Source organism: Choloepus didactylus, chromosome 14, assembly GCF_015220235.1.
Source record: "Choloepus didactylus isolate mChoDid1 chromosome 14, mChoDid1.pri, whole genome shotgun sequence".
Taxonomy (NCBI): Eukaryota; Metazoa; Chordata; class Mammalia; order Pilosa; family Megalonychidae; genus Choloepus; species Choloepus didactylus.
In genome coordinates this window covers 48065815-48074986 of record NC_051320.1, presented here as the reverse complement: position 1 = coordinate 48074986, position 9172 = coordinate 48065815, and the positions used below count along the sequence as shown (strand labels likewise).

The following is a 9172-nucleotide window of genomic DNA, read 5'->3' as shown; positions in this document are numbered from 1 at the left end:
AGGTAGGAAAAGGAATGGAAGAATGAATATAACATTTATCATTTTCTCTGGCTTGAAAACAAACAACACAAAAACAAAGATCCTTATTCATTGTTAATGGTAGTATAAATTGGTACAAGCATTTTTGACATTATCTAGAAAAGATAAAGATATGCATACCACATGACTCAGAATTTTATTTGTATGTAACGTGCTTTAAAGGAATATTTTCCCATGTGCACAGGGAAATAGATGCAGAAATGTTCATTGCACTATTTTTGTAATAGCCAGAACCTCGAAAAAAAATCCAAAATATTCATAAACAATAGAAAGGATGTACAATTGTGCCATATCCCAAGCGTTGACAAGATGATAGGTTTTATTGTTATAAGATCTTAAGTTACCTAGTAGACAAATCTAAAGAATTTTATTACTGTTATGATGAGCATAGTGTCTAAACATAACGGGCTTATGAACTTGTATCTATGTGTAAACTCTATATAGAAATCCTTTTCTGTCTGGTTAGACTCAGTTCTTAGAATATATGGCAGGATCTGGCTCCCCTTGAAAATATAAGAAGCAGAATTTTATAAGTCACTATTTTTACATCCATGGTGAATATCAAAGCCTAGAAGACAATCTTCGCTCTGGGTGATATTCATCTCTCTGGGTAAGACAACCTCTAAACATTGTTTCACTTGACTTGAACAGGCACAAATTCTAATCATCATAGCCAAGGCAATTTCTAGGATATAAGTATTCTTTAGCTATTTCAATTGCATCATCTCTGTAGGATCACATGTACCTTTCATATTTTGAGGAGTTGCTGTTATTAGACCTTAAAAATGTATATTTGGGCATCTACTTTGAGACAAGGTGGAGTAAGGGGTGGGGATTACCCTCCTGCCTGATACAATTAAAAGAAACAGACAATATATGCAACAATATTTTTAAGATATTGGATATCAGGCTTCTAAGGACAGTGAACCATGACAGACAAGAAACAAACAACGTAAGCCCTGTGATCGCCCCAGCTTATGGCCTTGAGACAGTTTCCAGGCAGTGGCACAGGGTGGGGAAGCCTAGGCTGAGCACAGTGAGCACCCTGAACTGAGACAAAGCTGAGAGTCTTGGCTAGTACTCAGGACAGAAGAGCAGTGAGAGGAGAGCCCATAAAGAGGTAACTGTTGGGGTCTGTGAGGTCCCCACTTGAGTATTCAGCTGAGTACTGATCTACACATGCATACAAGGAAACCAACTAAGACTGGGAAAAGAACCAAGTGAAATAGAGGAAAAAGTACAGGAGTCTCAAACAGCATGGGAATAGTGCCTGTTCTCACCAGCCAGACTGGAAAAACTAATTCACAGGATATTGTGTAGAGTACTCAGAATGTCATGCCTTAGCATTGAAAAAAATTAGCCCTAGACTAAACACTGCTTTCAATCCACATGGCAAATCTTAAGAGCAAAGATCAAACTGTTTCCGAGTAACTCAAGTGCATACCAGAACAAAACTCAAGATATTTATAGAAATACAAAAATAGTCAGCACCCAACAAGGTAAAGTTTACAAGGTAAAAATTCACAAAGTCTGGCATCCAGTCAAAAATTACAGGTATGCAAAGAAGGAGGAAAATACAACCCATATTGAGGAGAAAAATCAATCTATTGAAACTAACCCAGAGCTGATACAGATGTTAGAATTAGCAAACAAGGACATGAAACATTTTTTATAACTGTATTCCAAATTTCCAGGAAGCTCAAGGAAAGTTTAACGTGTAAAGAAATGGATAATTATCTATCTCTATACCTATCTATATCTATGTTTCTATTTTTTATAAAATTTTTGATCACTAAAGCAGATACAATGTCTGAGATGAAAAATTCACTGGATGGGATTAATGGAAGATAAGGATTTCAGAAGAAGAGATTAGTAAACTTGAAGACATGGCAATAGAAACTACCCAAATTAAACAGAGCCCTGAGACAACTTCAAGCAGTCTAAAATACATATGATTAGAGTCCCTGAAGGAGTATGTAGAGGGAAAATTTATTTGAAGAAATAAAGACCAAAAAGTTTCAAATTTGATAAAAATTATAAATGCACAGATGCAAGAAGTTCAGTGTCCCCAGGCATACAAAATGTGAAGAAAACTACACCAGGGTACATCTTGGTCAAGTTCCTCAAAACCAGACATGAAGCCGGAAATCTTAAAAGCAGTCAGAGGAAAAAAGACAAGTTACGTACAGAAGAAAAAGTGTAAGGATGACAGCAGATTTCTTGTCAAGAAATTATAAAGGAAAGAAGACAGTGGAGCAACATCTTTAAATTGTTGAAAGAAGGAAAAAACTAGAACACTATGCCCACTGAGGGTGTCTTTCAAAAATGAAAGTGATATAAAGACTTTTTGAACACAAAGTCTGAAAGAATTCATCACCAGCAGATCCACACTATAAGAAATGCTAAAGCTAATCCTTCAAGCTGAAGGAAAATGATACCAGATAAAAATATGGATCTATATACAGAAATGGAGGAAATGTTAACTATGTGGGCAAATATGTAAGATGTGTTCTTATTATTTAAAACTCTTTAAAAGGGAATTGGCTTTTTAAATGAAAATGATAACCATATATTGTGTATTTTATAACATATGAAGAAGTAGAATGTATGTCAATAACACAAAGGCTGGGAGAGAAGTAGAAGCTTAATATCATGAGGTTTGTATTCTATGTGTGAAGTGATATAATATCACTTGAAAATAGACGGTGATGAACTAAACCCTAAAGCTGCCACTGAAATAATAAAACAGAATTATAGCTAAAAAGCCAACAAAGGAAATAAAATGGAATAATTAGAAAAAATGCCTCAATCCAGAAGGCGGCAGAAAAAGAGGGCATAGGCAAGCAAAGAACAAATGGGACAAGCAGAAAACAAATAACAAATCTGTAGATTTAAACCTGACTATGTCAATAGTCTCATGTCAATTGTTGTGGTAGACAAAATCCTAAATTGACCCCACAAGATTTTCCTCCCTAATCCCCAGGACTATAAATATGATGAGCTCAAACCCTAGATTAGGCTAATTTATCTGACAAAAGAGAGATGATCCCCATGGGCCTGATCCAATGCGAGCCCTTTAAAGGCAGAGTTTCCTCTGCAGGGAGCAGAAGGATAAGTCAGAGAAATCTGAGGCTTGAGAGAGCTTTGTTGTGACACTGCTGGCAGAAGAGTGAGGGGGCCACGTGATAAGGAATGTGGGCAGCCTCTAGCAGCTGAGAGCAAATCCTGGCTAGGAAATGGGAATCTCAGGGCTACCATCATAAGCAACTGAATTCTGCCGACAGCCTGAATGAACTGGAAGCCAGTTCTTCCCCAGAGCCTCCAGGTGAGAGCCCAGCCCAGCCAACACCTTGATTTCAGGCTTGTGAGACTAAGCAGAACCCATCTGAGTCCACCTGGACCTCTAGCCTTCAGGTCTGTGAGATAATAAATGCTGTTGTTTCAGACTGCTCAATTTCTGAGAATTTATTATGCAGAAATACAAAACAAATACAAATGTAATGGTGTAAACACCACCACAGTTGAAAGGCAGAGATTGTTAGATTGGATAAAAAAGCAACACCTACCTATATGATGTCTGCAAGAAGCCCACCTTAAATATCAAGACACAAATATATAAAAGTGAAAGGTTGAAAAAGATATATCATTGCTAACTTCGATCAAAAGAAAGATGCAGTGGCTATCTTTATATAAGACAAAGTAGATTTCAGGGTAAAGAATATTATTGAGGATAAAAAAGGTAATTTCTTAAGGGAAAAGGAGTCAATTCATTCAAAGATATACTAATCCTAAATGTTTATGTACCCAATAACAGAGCTTCAAAAAATATATATATATAAAAGGGAAATTAGAAATTGTTTTAAACTAAATGAAAATGAAAATATAACATATCAAAATCTGTGGCCTTACACTAAAGCAGGGTTTGGTTATTAATTTATAGCATTAAACAGAAAAATCAGTTCAACATGTATCACAGACCTAAATGTATGACCTAAAACTAAAACTTCTTGAAGAAATATAGTAAAAACCTTGTTTGACCTTGAGTTAGGCGAAGATTTTTAGACACAATGCCAAAAGCATGATCCATAAAGAATAAGTTGTAATTTGAATTTCATGAAGATTAAAACTGCTCTTTGAAAAACACTATTAAGAAAATGAAAGGAAAGGCCACAGACTGGCAGAAAATATTTACAAATCATATATCTGATAAATGATTTGTATCTATATTATTTAAAGACCTCTGAAAACTCAATAATAAGAAAACAGCTCAGTTTAAAAAAATGGGCATAATATTTGAATAGTAATTCAACAAAGAGTATGTATGGATGTTAAACAAGTACATGAAAATGTGCTCAGTGTCATTAGTCACTAGAGAATGCAAATTAGAACAAGGACGATATACTACTAAATACCTGTTAGAATGGCTAAAATTAAAGACTGACTATACTATGTTGTTGGCAAGGATGGCAATCAGAATTATCATACACTATTAGTGTGAATGGAAAAGAAAAAAAAAAGGCATGACCAAGAAGTAAAATATGATTTATGCATTAGGTCAATTCATTCCAGTGAATGGGAAGGAAGTGTAGAAGTGCCCATGGGTTCCATAAGCTTTCCTGTTTTCTCCAGTTCTGGATTTGATTATTTTCATCACATGTGCAAGAACTACTTTCCTCTGGCTATTTCACAGGATAAATATAGGAGGGTGTGTAGGTTTGTACTATTTAAGGAACCAGTGAAGAGTCTACCTTCTTAGACCTTATAAAATAGGGGAGTGTCTTTCTGGCCCACAAGAAGCAGTCATTGTACTTATTATCTAGTCCAAATACTTTGGAAAACAATTTGACTGTTTCTTTAAAAATTGATATACACTTACGATATGGTCCACATAATTCATTCTTAGGCCACAATCCAAGAAAAATGAAAGCAATATTGATATAAAGCCTTGTACCTGTACATGAATGTTGATAGCTGCTTTATTTGTAATAGCCAAAAACTGGAAACAACACAAATGTCTATTAACTGTTGAATGATGAAAAAATTGTGGTATATCCATACAATGGAACACTAGTCAGCAGTAAAAAGGAAGGAAGCATTGATACAAACTACAACATTGATGAATCTGAAAATAATTATGTTGCATGAGAGGAGACATACATCAAAGAGTACATATTGTATGATTCCATTTAGGTAAGTTTCTAGAAAACAAAAACTAATTGATAGTAACAGAAAGCAGTGGTTACCTGGGGAAGGTGGGGGAAATTGGAGGGGGGCAAGAAGGAAGACATGAGGAAACTGTTAGGGTGATTGATAGGAACTGATGGTTTCATAGTATACTCATATATTAAGAACTTAACAAATTTTACACATTAAATATGTGAAGTTTCTTATATGTTAATTGCATCTAAATTAAGCTATTACTTACATATGAAAAGATTAAGATGCATACTTAAAAATAAACTTGAACTTTAATTTCAATAAACTGTAAAATCAATAAACAGGAAACACACAAACATATTTTCTCCAGCATGCTTTCTGTCAAAATGGACTCTTTCTGGTGTAAGTGTTCCCAGAGTGCACTTAGGGAAAAAATTTACCTTGAGATGTGTATAAATTTCCTTATGATATATATCTGCATTTTAAAAATAGCTTTTGAATCAGATGATACAGTAGTTGCTATGGTAATTGCATGTTTGAGGCAGAATCTCAGTGTATAAAAGTTGTAAGTTATAAACACCTTACAGTAACTGATTCCCTGCAGTTCCTGTCATCCAATCCTCCTGCTTTGGGAAGGAAACATCATTTCTTAACAAACTTAAAAAATCTTTTTTTAATACTTTTTCAAAACAGTCTTGTCCATCGACTGTATCCCTTACTAGAATGTAACACCCCTGAGGTGCATAAGTGAGAAGTGACATTTTTAACTGACAGGGAACTGAGCTTTTGCAATCAAGAATCATTTACAAAGAACGGGTGTGGAAAACTGCAGGCAACCTCTTTTAGACATGACCAACAAGTAAAAGACGATTTGTGTTAGGTTGATTTATCCCAGGGAACGAGAAGGAATTGTGGAAGTGTTTGTGGGTTCTATAAACTTTCCTGTTATCTCCAATACTGGATTTGATTATTTTCAGCATATGTCAAGAACTACATTTCCTCTGGCTATTTCACAGGATAAATATAGGAGGGAACATAGGTTTGAGCTATTTAAGGAGACTGACGAACTACCTTCTTAGACCCTGTAAAACAGGTTAGTGACTTTCTGACCCACAAGAAGCCATCATTGTATTTCTATTCTATCAACACTCTAGCCATATATTTATTTCAGACTCGAGAGAGAATCACAGAATAGAGATCAATTGTGGCCTCAATCAGAGATATTTTTACCTCTTGGTTCACTTGCTTTAATAACACCAGGTGTCTGGGATATTTTATTTTATTGAATCTACAAGATTTTCTGAAACCCATGTTAAAAAAAAAATCATCAAATTGAACTTAAACATGAGCTCATTTCTAATTTTAATGGTTTGAAATTCTCTGTTTTGCTAATTAGATGATTGTTTTTGTTTTTGTTTTTTTAATCATTTTTAGGGGCAATCCAACTTGAATTGTGTTTAGAGTACTATGTCTTCAGGTCATTGCTCATGGTTATGGCAGCATGAATTAATATCTTTATTTCTCCTCTGAAGAAAATTCAGTCTTATCCTTTCAATGTTCAGTTCATGCTGTGGAAAGCAAATCTCATGTTAGGAAGAGTACACTTCCATTCTCAGCCCACATTCCCTCTGATGTAATTAGACTAAAGCTTAAACAGGGCTGCTTCAAACTCTGCTAGCTTCCCCATACATGAGGTGATAAAGCCCAACCAGAAACAGTTGCCCATTATGTGGTCCTTGCCTACTTTTCCAGAGTTGCACACAACCAACCCCTCACTGCTCCCTACCCTGAAGGCATATGCAATCACTTCCTTATTTCCTGAATGCCATCCTGCTGTTTAACCTTTCTTAAGGTTAAGGTTGCACATGCCTCCTCTGAGACACAGGCCCCCTTTTCTAAATCTAGAGAACTGAGTGTTTCCTTCTTAGAAGCTTTTCATGACTTCCTGGAAGAGAGCTAATCACTCCCAATTACCTCTCTTATCTATGCATGTATCTCTAGTAAAACATTTACCATAGTGTATTGCACATATCCATCTGCCTTACCACGCTGTCACCCCTTGGAAGGCAGGGCTGTCGTACTCTCCTTTGTGTCCTCTACATCTAGGACAGCACCGGTTCCAGGTCATCCATTCTCCCTTGCCTGTCCCCTGGTGGACATTGGCATGTGCTAATAATATGATTGTCAGTGTTTGCTTTATGATGATGTTTCACAGTCAAGCCCATGGGAGTGCTAGAATCTTGCCCTGTCTGTTCCTCCAGCCACCCATGTAATGCAGAAACAGAAGCAGAATATGAATCAGGGAACTTTAATTGCTATGCAAGCACCTGATTCCCAAAAGGAAAATTCTAGTTCAAGTCTATGTTGGAATGCATGACTTATATTTAAGATCTAAGTGAGCTCTCCTATTTCCCCTTAACTATTCAGTAGGAAGAAGGGATTTTAAGAGAGCCGTGACTGATAATCCAGAGTACATGTCCCCATCTAGTTAATGGAATGGTTGAGAGCACTATTAAAAGTAAATGTAGGCTCTCTGCTCCTGCCCGCTAGCCAGACAGCCGCATCTTTTTGTGCAGTACCAGCCGCATCTCTGAGACACGATGGTGAAGGTGGGAATAAACGGATTTGGCCCTATTGGGCTCCTGGTCACCAGGGCTGCTATGCTGTCCGGCAAAGTGCAGGTTGTGGCCATCAATGACCCCTTCATTGACCTCAACTACATGGTCTACATGTTCCAGTATGATTCCACCCATGGCAAGTTCACAGGCACCATCAAGTCTAAGAACAGAAGGCTTATCATCAGTGGGAATCCCATTACTATCTTCCAGGAACAAGATACCCCCAACATCAAATGGGGTGATGCCGGTGCTAAATATGTTGTGGAGTCTATTGGTGTCTTCACAACACTGGAGAAAGCCGGGGCTCACTTGAAGGGTGGTGTAAAGGAGTCATCATCTCTGCCCCTTTGGCCAGTGGCCCCATGTTTGCAATGGGTGTGAACCATGAGAAATATGACAATGCCCTCAAGATTGTCAGCAATGCTTCCTACACCACCAAAGGTCTGGCCCCTCTGGCCAAGGTCATCCATGACAACTTTGGCATTGTGGAGGCACTCATGACCACGGTCTATACCATCCCTGCCACCCAGAAGACTGTGGATGGCCCCTCTGGGAAAATGTGGCATGCCAGATGTGGGGCTTCCCAGAACATTATCCCTGCATCTACTGGTGCTACCAAGGCAGTGGGCAAAGCCATCTCAGAGCTAAATAGGAAACTCACTGGCCTGGCCTTCCATGTTCCCACCCCCAATGCGTCTGTTACGGATCTGACCTGCCATCTGGAAAAACCAGCCAAATATGATGACATCAAGAAGGTGATGACAGAGGCATCAGAAGGCCCCTTAAAGGGCATCCTGGGCTACACTGAGGACTAGGTTGTCTCCTGCAACTTTAACCATGACTCACACTCTTCCACTTTTGATGCTGGGGCTGGCATTGCCCTCAACGACCACTTCGTCAAGCTCATTTCCTGGTATGACAATGAATTTGGCTACAGCAACAGGGTGGTGGACCTTATAGTCTACATGGCCTCCAAGGAGTAAGAGCCCCTGGACCACCAGCCCCAGCAACAGCATGAGAGGAAGAGAGGCCGTCAGCTGCTGGTGAGTCCTGGCCCCAAATCAATCCCCTGACACCAAGTGTCGCTCATCCTCCACAGCTTCCATCCCAGACCCCCTGAGGAAGGGGAGGGGCTGAGAGCCCTACTCTGTCATGTACCATCAATAAAGTACACCCAGCAAAAAAAAAAAAAAAAAAAAAAAAAAAGTAAAAAAGTAAATGTAGTCCAGGCTGTTATAGACCCTAACCCATCAGGTCTTCCCTTGTAGAAAGTAGAAGGGTCTAGGCAGGGAAGGCAAATAGAGAGATGCTGTATGTATTTTAAGGTGACTGCTCTAGTTAAAGTTGGAAGCAAGAAT

The 9172-nt window shown here is 38.2% G+C and overlaps 1 pseudogene; it reads left to right on the top strand.

The window, feature by feature from the left end:
• The first annotated feature begins 7796 nt into the window (after positions 1 to 7796).
• LOC119508684 lies at positions 7797 to 8852 on the top strand (annotated as a pseudogene).
• The last annotated feature ends 320 nt before the right edge of the window (positions 8853 to 9172 follow it).